Source organism: Triticum aestivum, chromosome 1D (assembly GCF_018294505.1).
Source record: "Triticum aestivum cultivar Chinese Spring chromosome 1D, IWGSC CS RefSeq v2.1, whole genome shotgun sequence".
Lineage (NCBI taxonomy): Eukaryota > Viridiplantae > Streptophyta > Magnoliopsida > Poales > Poaceae > Triticum > Triticum aestivum.
This window is the reverse complement of record NC_057796.1, coordinates 324,336,053-324,350,582: the sequence shown is the minus strand read 5'-3', so window position 1 is coordinate 324,350,582 and position 14,530 is coordinate 324,336,053.

Below are 14,530 nucleotides of genomic sequence, written 5' to 3'. Positions count from 1 at the left end.
GCTGAACGGACGTGTGACACCCAAAATTTTTATTTTGGTTTTATCAAAATCTTTTATTTGATTTGAGGAGGGTATTTAAATTTTCTTCTAAAGAACTCTCCCTCTCAAAAAAATTTCTTTTATGACAAGTATTTTTATTTGGATTCACGCAAGACTTGGTTTTTGGTCTTGGAGGTTTTCCCTTCTTATTTGGACTCAAAACCAAATGCTTTTCATTTGGGAAATTTCCTTTGGAAAATCTTTTAATTAGCCCTATGGCATTTGAAGTGATCTTTGCCCCTTTCAAAAATTCCTCTTGCCATGCCCTAAGTGGAAATCCCCTCCCATAAGCCTTTCCCCATCTTTGGATCATGATTTACTTCAAATCCAGTAGTTTGAACCTCCCCATAAATTTTCTCCCATTTAATTCTTATCAAAAACAATTTCTGCCTTCTATTTTGATCCTTGGAGGTTTTCAAAGGAACTACCATTTCTACTTTGAGTTTTGCCTCCAAACCAATTCCCCTAGCTAGTCCTTAGAGCCCTCAACCAAGATCCATGAAGATCCACTGGTCTCCAGTTCAAATATTTCAAACTGTGCTTGCTGCAAGTTTGGGCCAGATTTGCCAAATTTGATGAAATTCATTTGAATTCTCCCCCTAAAAATCTGAGAAAATTCAGGCAGCCTCTGGGTGCATTGAGAGGTCACCTCACCAAGTCCCAACTCCAGAATTTTTTTTCTTCATGCCAAATCATTTCGTCGAACACTTGAGGGGCGCTATTTCTGTCAATGTTCAGAAAGTTCAGTTAACAGTTTCAGGAACTGCTGTCGTTTTCTTCAGAGCCCGACGTCGATCTCGCCAGTACCGCGGTGGCGCCTTGCTCCCTGTTCTCTCCTTCTTATCCCTACGCCGCACGATCTCCTGGAGGCTTGCAGGCGTCGGCGACGAGCAGGAGGAGGTGCGCCACCCGTGAGCGACGGCAGCAGCGGCTTTGCGGCTGCCAGAGAGAGGCGCAGCATGGACGGCGCCGCCCAAGCCACCGGAGGTCACCGCGTGGCCATCCACTCACCCGTGCGCGCTGCCATCCTTCGTCGTGAACTGCTAGGCACGGAGCGCGCTCTCTGCCGCCGCCGTGCCCGTACGGCCACCCCGTCGAGGAGCGGCGCATTACGCCTAGGCCGACCGAGGTTTAGCGGTGGAACGGCACCAGTGAACCACCCTGATGGTGCCTAGCCTCCTAAACCCTCTGCCCAACCTCTGCCTCGCCGTAATCGCTCGCCGGAGATATCCCGTTCACGGCCACCCCCTCGGATCGCCTATAAATAGAGGCCCCGAGCTCGAACTCGAACTCACACCACCCCTACGCACCACCAATACCACGCCAAGCCACTGGTAGAGCCCGGAGAGAGCCTTCTTCCCCAACTCCGGCCGCCTCGACCCGCCACGGGACCCAGCTCGATTCGCTCCCGTGCGTGCACCTCTACCTCTCAGCCCTTGCCATAGCTTCCTTATGCATCCACTCTCCTGACCCGCGCTTCAATTTGGAGTTTGCAGCACCCACCGGAGTTCTCCACCATCGCCCGAACCACCGTCCGCCGGAGAAAGTGTCGCCGTCGACGTGGTGCTCTCCGACGGCCAAGTCCACCACCCACCGACGCGGAAGAACACACTGAACCTCTCGGTACCCTCCGATCTCCCTGCCTCGCCGTGGTTCAACGCCGGCGACCACCGCAGCCTTCAGGCGCCGACGAAGTTTTTAAACCTGACATGTGGGACCCCCCGTCAGCCTCTCTTCTGTCTCCCCTCTCGAACCGTTTTCTGTTGGCGCCTTCGGGCAAATGCGCTTTCCCTTTGGGCTGGCGCCTTTTACTCCGAACCGTTTTCTGTTTTCTCAGTTAAGTCCCTGGATCTTTTCTGTTTCATCAAAGATTAGTCCCTGGACTAAAACCCTTATAACTTTTTAATAAAAGATGATTTTTGAATGATTCTTTTTCTGTCAGTCTTGTATTTTTGTCTAGTTTTTTATAGTATTTATTTGGAAAAAAATTGGATCAAATTTTATGCACGCGATGATTTTCACGTTAGTGTACATTTTCGCTATACCGTAGGTTCCGGAGGAGGTGACGGAGCCGCGAACTTCGCCGAGCTAGACTCCGACTTCTCCGAACCAGGCAAGCATGTTTGAACCTTTGATATGATAGGTGTTTTGCATGTTTGCTTGAATGGTTGTGCATGGCATATGAGCATCGGTGAGTATCTCGTTGCATGCAAGGCAACTATCCGTGTGTTCCGAAGTTACCGTGATCTTTGATGAGAGATGACCTGATCATGTGGTGACATGAAGGGTAGTGAGGTGGTATTGTTGTAGCATGCCAGCCTTACGTCATCCGTTAAACTCCGACGTTAACGTGGACTGAGCCACGTTACCGTTCTTCCCCTTCGTGCTGCCACATGTTTTCTGCAAAGAATACAGTTTAGTAAGTTGTTAACCTCTTTCCGAGTACACACCAAATAGAGGGGCTGGGATGAGGGTTCCATGGCCCTGGATTAAAGCCAGTCATCCGGTCAGGGGGCATGGGTGTTTCCGGTTGGGACCGAGAGGGGGGCACCCCTTAGAGCGCGCGTATATAAATTTGATCCCATGCTACGCGAGGTTGTAGCCTCCCCGTCTCAAGGTTTTTCTTGAACGTTGCTGAGGGTGATTCCTGGCATCGGAATGTTGAATGGGTGTGTACTGGTTAGATGTGTTTCTCCTAAAACACTGTAAACGGAACTAGTCCCTGTGACTACTGAAATCCGTTGGTTGTGGTTAAAGTACAAACTCTGCAGAGTCAAATCCTTCCGAGCCATCGTGTCCATGATCAAGGACCATGGTCAGTATATCCACATCTATGTCAATCCTCGTGGTAAATCCCCGGTGAACAAGCTTGAGCGGTATACTCGTATGAATTGTTATTCCTGTGGATGGACTAACCTTTATTTTATCACGTATCGGAATTTTTCCTTGTTGTGATATTAAATTTACAAGCTGATAAATTATTAAGTTGTGAAATATAAGCCCTTTATGTGATGTCGCTCAGACGTCCGACTGTGGCACTCTCGTTATTTACTTTTGATATAAGCCCTTTATGTGATGTCGCTCAGACGTCCGACTGTGGCACTCTCGTTATTTACTTTTGATATAAGCCCTTTATGTGATGTCGCTCAGACGTCCGACTGTGGCACTCTCGTTATTTACTTTTGATATAAGCCCTTTATGTGATGTCGCTCAGACGTCCGACTGTGGCACTCTTGTTATTTACTTTTGATATAAGCCCTTTATGTGATGTCGCTCAGACGTCCGACTGTGGCACGCACTGTCATTTATATTCTATTATAAGCCCTTTATGTGGTGTCGCCTTGACGCCCGACTGCGGCATTGTTATTCTTTTTGTACCCTTTCGAGGAGTCATTCAGACACTCGATTGGCCCTCAGTATTACTTTGGGATTTCGGGAGGACTGCCGCCCGACTCCCCTTTTATTTCCCATGTATTATTATCTCATTGTCTGAGTGCGCTTGTTAATCTGTTCATATGCATCATGTTTGCATTTATTATATCTCATGTTCGAACTGTCTTGCGAGTACTTTCATAGTACTCACCTGGCTTGTTGATTTGGCCAGATGTTGACGAAGGCGATCTCATGGATGAAGAGTTTGATAGTGAGTCCGACGCCTAGAGGAATCCCAGTCAGTCCAGTGCGATACTGGATATTGGTCACTTGTATTATATACGCTTCCGCCACCCACAATAAGTCTCCTCGAGCCTCACTCCGACGCTCGAAGAGCTATTAGTTTCAGGAGTCATGTCACCCTATTCACTGTGATATATCCACCACCACTTTTATCGTGAGTTAGTAGTTATGCCACCCTATCCGCCGTTATGTTTTATCGGCGTGCTTGTAATAAATTGTTGAGCAGTCTTCGCTCAACCTTGTATTATATTCAGTACTCCTGGTTTTTCTTCTGTGATCAAGAAATTGTCTACCCGTGAGAAGGAATTCTTCTCTACTGGTCCGTAAAAGGGATCGGTTTCTCAATAAATATTTTTATTGAAATACCGGTCGTGACAGGACGGCACCTCCGCGTTCAACACACGTACGGAGCGGTGACGTCTCCCACGCCTTGATCCAGCAAGGAGGAGGGAGAGGTTGAGGAAGAAGGCTCCAACAGCAGCACGACGGTGTGGTGGTGGTGGAGTGACAGTTCTCCGGCAGGGCTTCGCCAAGCACACGCGGAGGAGGAGAGGTGTTGGGGAGGGGAGGGGTTGCGCCTTGGGAAAGGTGTGGCTGCCCTCCCACCCCTCCACTATATATAGGGAAAAGGGAGAGGGGGGCCGGCCCCCTCAGATCCCATCTGGTGGGAGGGGCGGCGGCCAGGGGGAGGTGGCTTGCCCCCCAAGCAAGGGGGGCGCCCCCCTTTAGGGTTCCCCCAAACCCTAGGTGCATGGGCCCTAGGGGGTTTGGCGCCCAGCCCACTTAGGGCTGGTTCCCTTCCACCTACAGCCCATAAGGCCCTCCGGGGCAGGTGGATCCTCCCGGTGGACCCCCGGAACCCCTCCGGTGGTCCCGGTACAATACCGGCATACCCCCGAATATTTCCGGTGACCGTATGGTGACTTCCTATATATAAATCTTTACCTCCGGACCATTCCGGAACTCCTCGTGACGTCCGTGATCTCATCCGGGACTCCGAACAACATTCGATAATCACATACAAACCTTCCTTATAACCCTAGCGTCATCGAACCTTAAGTGTGTAGACCCTACGGGTTCGGGAATCATGCAGACATGACCGAGACACCTCTCTAGCCAATAACCAACAGCGGGATCTAGATACCCATGTTGGCTCCCACATGTTCCACGATGATCTCATCGGATGAACCACGATGTCGAGGATTCAAGCAATCCCGTACACAATTCCCTTTGTCAATCGATACTTTACTTGCCCGAGATTCGATCGTTGGTATCCTAATACCTTGTTCAATCTCGTTACCGGCAAGTCACTTTACTCGTTCCGTAATGCATGATCCCGTGACTAACTACTTAGTCACATTGAGCTCATTATGATGATGCAATACCGAGTGGTCCCAGAGATACCTCTCCGTCATACGGAGTGACAAATCCCAGTCTCGATCCGAGCCAACCCAACAGACACTTTCGGAGATACCTGTAGTGTACCTTTATAGCCACCCAGTTACGTTGTGACGTTTGGTACACCCAAAGTATTCCTACGGTATCCGGGAGTTGCACGATCTCATGGTCTAAGGAAATGATACTTGACATTAGAAAATCTTTTAGCAAACGAACTACACAATCTTGTGCTATGCTTAGGATTGGGTCTTGTCCATCACATCATTCTCCTAATGATGTGATCCCATTATCAATGACATCCAATGTCCATGGTCAGAAAACCATAACCATCTATTGGTCAATGAGCTAGTCAACTAGAGGCTTACTAGGGACATGTTGTGGTCTATGTATTCACACATGTATTACGGTTTCCAGTTAATACAATTATAGCATGAACAATAGACAATTATCATGAACAAGGAAATATAATAATAACCATTTTATTATTGCCTCTAGGGCGTATTTCCAACACCCCCACGGTCTCCCATGCCAAATTTCGACGGAATCGAAGTACGAACGGAAGTTGCGTCACGTCGGGAGACCTTTTCTGGGTCTTTTCATGGAGAAAATCATAGTAAATACATCGAGTGTCGAAACACACCCAAATTTTGCAGGCGTGCTTGTGTGCCACATTGTAGCGTGTGAAAAAAATGGCGACGTTTCATGTCTTTGCGAAAGGGAACACCTACTGGATGCATGTCACCCCAAACCGATACCTGAGGTTTGTACTATGACTACATGTCAACATGGATGAAACGCACCCAACTTTTGCATGCACGTGTGCGTGACCCCCACGGTCTCCCAGCCAAATTTCGACGGAATCGGAGTACGAACGGAAGTTGCGTCACGTCGGAAGACCTTTTCTGGGTCTTTTCACGGAGAAATCATAGTACATGCATCGAGTGTCGAAACGCACCCAAATTTTGCAGGCGTGCTTGTGTGCCACACCGTAGCGTGTGAAAAAAATGGCGACGTTTCATGGCTTTGCGAAAGGGAACACCTACTGGATGCATGTCATCCCAAACCGATACCTGAGGTTTGTACTGTGACTACATGTCAACATGGACGAAACGCACCCAACTTTTGCACGCGCGTGTGAGTGACCCCCACCGTCTCCCACGCCAAATTTCGACGGAATCGGAGTACGAACGGAAGTTGCGTCACGTCGGGAGACCTTTTCTGGGTCTTTTCACGGAGAAAATCGTAGTAAATGCATCGAGTGTCGAAACGCACCCAAATTTTGCAGGCGTGCTTGTGTGCCACACCGTAGCGTGTGAAAAAAATGCCTATGTATCATGGCTTTGTGAATGGAAACACCTATTGGATGCATGTCATCCCAAACCGATACCTAGGTTTGTACTGTGACTACATGTCAACATGGACGAAACGCACCCAACTTTTGCATGCGCGTGTGAGTGACCCCACGGTCTCCCACGCCAAATTTCGACGGAATCGGAGTACGAACGGAAGTTGCGTCACGTCGGGAGACCTTTTCTGGGTCTTTTCACGGAGAAAATCATAGTAAATGCATCGAGTGTCGAAACGCACCCAAATTTTGCAGGCGTGCTTGTGTGCCACACCGTAGCGTGTGAAAAAAATAGCGACATTTCATGGCTTTGCGGAAGGGAACACCTACTGGATGCATGTCATCCCAAACCGATACCTGAGGTTTGTCTTGTGACTACATGTCAACATGGACGAAACGCACCCAACTTTTACATGCGCGTGTGAGTGACCCCCACGGTCTCCCACGCCAAATTTCGACGGAATTGGAGTACGAACGGAAGTTGCGTCACATCGGGAGACCTTTTCTGGGTCTTTTCACAGCGAAAATCGTAGTAAATGCATCGAGTGTTGAAACGCACCCACATTTTGCAGGCGTGCTTGTGTGCCACGCACGGCGAAACATAAAAAACTGTAGCATGTTAAAAAAAATGGTGACGTTTCATGGAAACATAAAAAATAAATATAAAACAAAAATATAAAAAAATCCCGTAGTGTGGAAGGATTTACTTAAGAAGATTAATATAAATTATTGATGTGACACTCCATGATTTTGGAGTGCCAGAGCATAATATACATTAACCTACTTAAGTAAGACCGCCACAATCATGGACTTAACATTGCAGGCAGAGGACGGTATTTAAACAAGTGAATAAGCATGACGAGAAGCAATGTGGGACTAAAGATTAGCAGGTTGGGCGGTGGCCGCCGTCGCACGGATAGGTTGGGCGGTATCGGGCCAGGCCCAGTCGGCGCCGAAAACGTGTTTCCTCTCCATCGCCGTATACCGCCACGCACGGCGGAACCCTACCCAACCCCACCACTCGCCCCCTTACGCCGCCCCGTGCCCCCCAAGTCTCCCTACCACGATCGCCCCACGCGTGCAACGCCGTCACCGCACGTGCAGCGCCGTCCATCGCCGTCGACCGTCAATGGCGCACGTTGCCGCATTGGGTGTTAGGCCGCCCCAAGGCCGCCGGCGCAGATTGCCGACGCTCGGCTGCCTACTTTCCCTCCGCCACAGCCGTTGTTCGGCGGCTGTCGCCCGGATCAAGGTCACGTTTTCCCGCCTCGTACAATTTCTCCGGATGCTATTGCGTAATTATATTTATCAATAGGAAAAAATTTAACATGCGGTATGGACATCGATGGTGTGATTCCATGTTCCATAGAGAAGTGGATAAGTCTAGTTGAGAAATTAATAACCGCTCAGCGATTTAGGTTCTACGAAACAAACTTGCAAGAGATGTTGATCATTCCGTCAGTACAAATGAGAGATTTTTTGCTGCATTTTATGATGTTAGGTTATAACCCAAACAGCAAAAAATTCATGATACAAGAAGATAGTGGAAGTAAAGGCCTTATTTCACTTAGACCGGATGACGTGTTTTCAATATTTGGGTTTAAGAATGAAGGTGAGGATGTTTTTGGCATTCTTGCGACGGAAGGAAAAGAGTTAATAAAGAAAATTCCTATTCAGTACGTTCACAAAAAAAATGGTCAGATAATGATAGATGACTTGATTCAAAAAATTGTGAGGAATAAATCCGCCGACGATGAGTTTCTTCGGATGGCTGTTCTTGTTTTGTTGAGGACTATTATTGCACCGATGTCGGCTGTCTCCATACCAAAGGAGTACTACGCGTTGGTGCATGACGTGAAGCGGATAAGCACGTTGAATTTTAACATGTTCACTTTGCGAACTTGTTTGATGGACATTGGTAAACTCAAGCAGGACGGCCGTGTGAGGCAATGGCCATGTGGCAACCTAGCCCTACTCCAGGTATGGTGTTAATTAATGCTATTTAATATTCCTTCATGTTATGCGTTCGTAATTTATTTTGTCATTTGTTTTGTAATACTTATATTGGGAGAAGGTGCAGCCAAACCACCGGCCCGAAAAATGACCCGTTGTCGTTGCAAGTTCCCCTAATGAAAAATTGGACTGAATCTAAAGCGGAGAAACGAGACAAGTACGACCTGGAAAATGGTCGTGGTCATGGATTGGTAATATTGTAATGTTTATTTAACAATACATTGATTATCCATTGAGAATGTTATGTACTCATGTTTTCATTGCGTACTCACTTTGCAGATAGATGACTGCATTACGAAAGAGTATAGAATGAAGAAACTTGCAGGTGAACAAGCTGAAAGCAGTAAGAAACATAGTAGCCGAAAGTCATCTGTTACGGGAAAGAAAAAAGTGGACTATGTGTCCGAGGTCCCTGCTAACCTAAAGCCTTTTATGGACCGGGTTATGAATGATATGAAGGAAATTCGTAAGGAATTGTTTCGTATGCCGGAGTTATACGCACAGGTAAAAATGTAGCAATTCTAGTATGCACTCTATTAAACTCAATAAATTGACAAAAAGATATAACATGTAACTGGGCTTACTTTTGCAGAGATTGTTAGAGAAAATGAATAAAACAGGTGTACGGTACAAACCAGGCACAATGGCAGAGGAGGAAGAAAATCTGTTTGGACAGAATAATGAGTCCAGGTATGAAAACAAGTATCCTAAAAAAGAATTTCAGTATGATGACATACACACACCTAATGGCCGAAATGGCAGTGGGCAGTATGATTTGGATTCTGAAGGAGGGGATTCGTTCAAACTCAGTACTGGTCACTTGAGTAGCTATAAAGGTGAGAAGGATGATCCTATAGATGTCCCAGAGCAGTCAGAAAAAAAGAAGAAGCATCATCTCTAAAAACCAATGAAATAGAAGCAACAAGATGGCAAGTGCAACAAAATGAGCAAGAAATGTCATAGGGCGTGTCAGATGGTAATAGCGAGATAGAAGAGAAGAAGGAGGTGATTTCAGGGAAGCGAAAGCGGAGTGCGTCAAAGTACCAGAAATCTCTTTATGTTAAAAAGACTCCGAGAAAACGTGCGAAACGTTCCGCGAAAGCTAGTAAGTTAAACATGGTATGAATTTTTTTTTTTGATAATTATATATTACAAATTTGTACTATAACTTTATTGACTTGTGTTGTAGAACTGTTTCATGAAACAACTCCTCAGTTTGATCATTCTGTGGATGATATGGTGCGTGCCGCTGTGCAGTACGTGAAAGCGTACGAGCACTCACCAAAACATAAGAACCATGAAATATTCAACAACGGTAAAAATGAAGGACTTTCTGCGGCAAGAGTTTGCCAGATACTTAACCATGCATGGTTATCCGGTGATGTATGTACTTTTATTGTCATGCTTATTTCATGTGTTAAGAATATTGCATCCATGGTAAATTTAGTCATCTATTTCAGGTAATTGACGCTTATGTGACGTACATATCGGATTCAAGTATCGTCAAGGACAGGTATCTTGTACCCACACATAGGTCTTACTGGTTATTGAACACTCGCCCAAAGTTAGTAAGACGAGGGAAGTCGGTAGACGATCCAGAAGGTTTAGCACATGCAAATGAACCTCTCAACAGATGCATGACAGAATATTTTGCAAAACCGAAGGTACCGTTTGTATTGCAGAATTGTATTTTCATTACTATCATATGTGATAGGCGAGCTTAGTAACAATATTTAAGTTGTGAAATAGGCTTATTTTGCTTTAAATAGGGATAAAAACCATTGGATTACATGTGTTATGCACACTAGAAAGAAAGAGTTCCAAATTCTTGATTCTTTGAGGGGGGAAGAAAATATCTCTGAAGCTACCAGGAAATTCGTTGAAAATTTTGTAAGTTTCGTATTCATGTGTGTACAATTAACCATATAATTTGTTTACCGTATGTAGTCAACGTGTTTATATTTTTTTGTCAGAGAGAGCAACTTGCAGGAGATATCCAAGATGCAAATGATAGTGCAATTATGTCGTTCTCGGATGTGTCCGCATGGCCTATAGTCCCGTACGACATGCCTCAACAAGAAAATGGGTGAGTTACATGTTGCACGTGCTTTCGAAATACATTAATTGATTCAGTGCTATCTTACTTAACGTGCTTTGAAAATTGCACTTATGATTTTCGAACACAGGAACTCATGTGGGTTGTTCCTCCTTCCCTGTTTTCAATACTGGGACGGAGAAAAATTTATTACTGCTATTTCTCAGGTGGGTACATTTTTAGTATGAAAAATTAGTACATCATATTATATATAAGTGATGAAATTAAAATTATTTTTATTCCTTTTCAGGAATCTATTGATAGTTCAAGAGAAAGAATGATAGCTGGAATTATTTTGTCCCCAGAAAATAAGCTTACAGAAGTGAAGAACAAAGTAATTCAACTTGCGAAGAGGAAACAAAAATAAAAATCTCATACGAGAATTCTACGTGGTTTTCGAAACATTATGTGTTCATGAGTGAGGATTGTGTGTGGATGCTTTATTTTTTTATGTGAGTTCCAAATATTTTTCACATGTCCAGATTATGTAGCCTGACAAATTTATTTAAAGTACATTTTAATCATTTGATATTTTAAAATTTAATTTATATTTTGTGTTGAATGAGTGTTCTCGCGAATGCACGATGTTGGGGCTTTAAAATACCCAGTTGATATATGACGATGACGTATCAGAGGCGAGCGTCGCCAGCGCCGCACCACGTGTTCGGCGTGAGATGACGCACGTGGGCCGCGTCATCTGGCCAGCCAGCCCGCGCCGCGCGTCGCTCCAGGGTTGGCCTATGCCGCCCCCGAGGTTGATTCCCCATCGGCCCGCGTGCGCCCCTCTGCGCCCGAGGGCGGCGTCTGACTCGAGATCGCCATCTGCGTCGGCACCAGAATCGTCCTCGTACGTAGCGCCCCTTTGCGCCCGCTGGCGCCACTCGCGGCCCAGCGGCTGTTAACGTTTTTATTTTAAATTAAAGCAACCGGCGGCTGTACAACGCCTCCGATCGCTCAACATGCATGTTTTATACACAAAATCATATATTTCTACGAAAATAATGTATACATCCTATATCATATTAATAACAATGCCTATAGCGCCAAGAAATATATATTATAACGTAAAATGTGTATGTCGCATATCATATTAAGAACAACGAGTATAGTGCCAACAAATATGACATAAGTAAACACCGATTACAAGTCTCCCTGTATCGATGTACCGAAACAAATATATAAGTACTATTCTTTAATACAACCAAATAAATCGTCAACTCTATTCAGAAGTTGTTCTTCTTATTCAAACAATCCTTGCTATGATCATCATGCCATGTTCCTGCATAGAAAGATCATAATATACGTCAAAATTTTGTAAAGAATAAACTAAACAAGAAAAGAACGTTAATAAAAAGGTGTGCACATACTTAGGATTCTGAGGACAATTGTTTTTGAAATGACCTTTTCTGCATAAACCGCATAGGCGTACAGGAGGTTTCTCATCAAAACCTTTAGGTCTACCGTTTGTAGTCACGCCAGGTTCCTTACCACGGCCTTTGTTATTCTGCCCTTTCGGTGCTCCTTTCGTATTGATTTTCTCTGGATCACCAACAAAAACATGATCTTGATCCGGCACAAAAGCATCGTCATGTGCAACCCTATGCTGTCTCACATATCTTCCTCCTCAACGCCCTTGTTTGCTATCACATCCTCAAGAGCAGCCTTCAGTTTATCAAATAGAAATGGTCTATGACATTGCCGCATGATTTGCTTCCGCAGACAAAATAGTCAACTCACTGTACTTAGTTATCTCCTCAGTACCTGCCCATCCCCATGCGAAGAGATCGCTAGTGCGTTCACGGGCAGTCCACCTCTAGCATTCTTGGTGAATCTTCGCAGCACTAAGCACTTAGGTAACTCCTTCATGTTCAACCTGGCTAAAACATAAAGAACATGCTTGCATGGAAGACCTTTACGTTTCATACTATCACAACTGCACTTCACTGTTTCTTCTGAATTAGTAGGTGTATAGTCCACTTTGAATCTCAGTTGCCTGTTATTTTTCCATGCCACTATGAATCTCCTACTGACGGCTCCACTGAGTCTATCTATGATCTCAAGATCCGCTGCCTTCTTCATTTCTTTCTGCAAGAGGTAAAAGTTCACCGCAGTGAAGTCACGGGCAGCGGCTTTTTCAATGCATTTGAACTCGTCGAGTACTGGTACAGGGAGTGTCTGTGTGGACATGCAGTCGTCGTGTGACTCGTTCTCACGGAGCCGAACAATGCAGTTCTCATAATGCACAACCATATCAACAATTGTCATGCCAGAGTCAAGATGCATATGAAGGCAAGAGTTCAGACTCTCGCTCCTCTGGTTACTCCGCATACCAAGGAAGAACCCACCAGTGAGATATGACGCAGCCCAAAGCCTTTTCTTCCTGTACATCCTACGCAACCATGTTTCAGTTTTCTCCGACTCCCATTTAGCTCTAAAAGCTGCCCATCTCGCCTCAAACTCATCATGTGTAGTAGCATAGTAAATAAGAGACCTGAACTCTTTAAGGGACTTGTGGTGGAGGTGTTTCTACATGTTTTTCTCTATATGCCACGAACAAAGTCGATGCCACACGTCAGTAAGGACCTTCCTGACGGCCCTTATCATGGTTGCGTCTCCGTCAGTAATTACAGACCTCGGCTTCTTCTGACAATGAGCTCTCAAGAAGGTCTGCAACACCCAAACATATGTATCCTCCGTCTCGTCTGACACAATAGCACAACCAAACACAATGGTGCAACGATGATTTTTTAGACCAACAAAAGGTATGAATGGCATTCCGTACCTATTCATCTTGTAAGTGCTGTCGAAGACGATTACATCACCAAAGTCAAGGTAATCCCGACATGACTGAGAATCACACCAGAACATGTTCTTCAGCTTGCCTTCTGCGTCAACACTGTGCTCAAAGAAAAAGTCTGGATCCCTTGCCTTTCTCGTCATCATGATACCAATCACAGTGTCCGCATCATCCTTTGCTAGCAACTTTATTTTCTCCCTATAACACATGTTATAAAGCTTCCTCCTCCCGAAACCAGCCCGTGCATATGATCCATACCTAGTAACGAAGTTGTCATAAATCCAATGTTTTTTGAGCCCAGCACCTGCCATTGCTAAGATCTCGAGCTTCTGGTATTCCTTTATCTGATTATGAGATCGAAGATATATAACTTCATCCGGTCTAGCAAGAGTGTGACTATGATCATCGTTGAAACTGCTGACATACCAAATGGAGCGCTCTCTGTCAAGCTTCATAGTTAGATGGGCCTCGCAATAGCATCGAGTCTCCGCTCTCAACCTGCGCTTCTTCCCTTCCATGGTACAAAACTTGGCCTGTCGTTTCCCAGCCCTTGAACAGAGAAACCTCCTCAAGCGCCTACGTGCGTCGATACCCTTTGCATATTTCAAGTTGTCCTTCCTAATGCTGAAGCCACGCTTTTTCGCATAGTCGTTATGGAAATCATATGCCTCCTCGTCTGTCCTGAACGTCGTGGACATCACCGTCCAATGCCTGTCCAGTGGTTCTTGCTGGTATTCATCGTACCCAGTGTCAAAATTGCACTCATCACCATCGGCATCATCATCGTTTTCGCACGCGCCACCAACCTCTCCCTGGAAAAAAATACAAACAACCTTATATGTCAGTAAGTAGTTGTATAAGGACTATCATATGTATTCACTTTCCACTACTTACTTTGCTCGAGCTATCATTATAAGATGCATCGATATCGTTTTCGTCATTGCCATCATCGAAAAATTCCACTCATAGTACCCTTCCACTTCCATCTGCGCAAATTGTAAATATGATATGTAAGATTTGATGCGTTTTTCATGTCACTTTAAAATAACCTACATAAATCTAAACCTACATGGCTTCCGCTTTCAGCATATGAATCATCTACATCCATATCCTCATTGTCATCATCCCCTCTTATCTGTGCAAAGTCAAACATGTTATTGTCATCGCG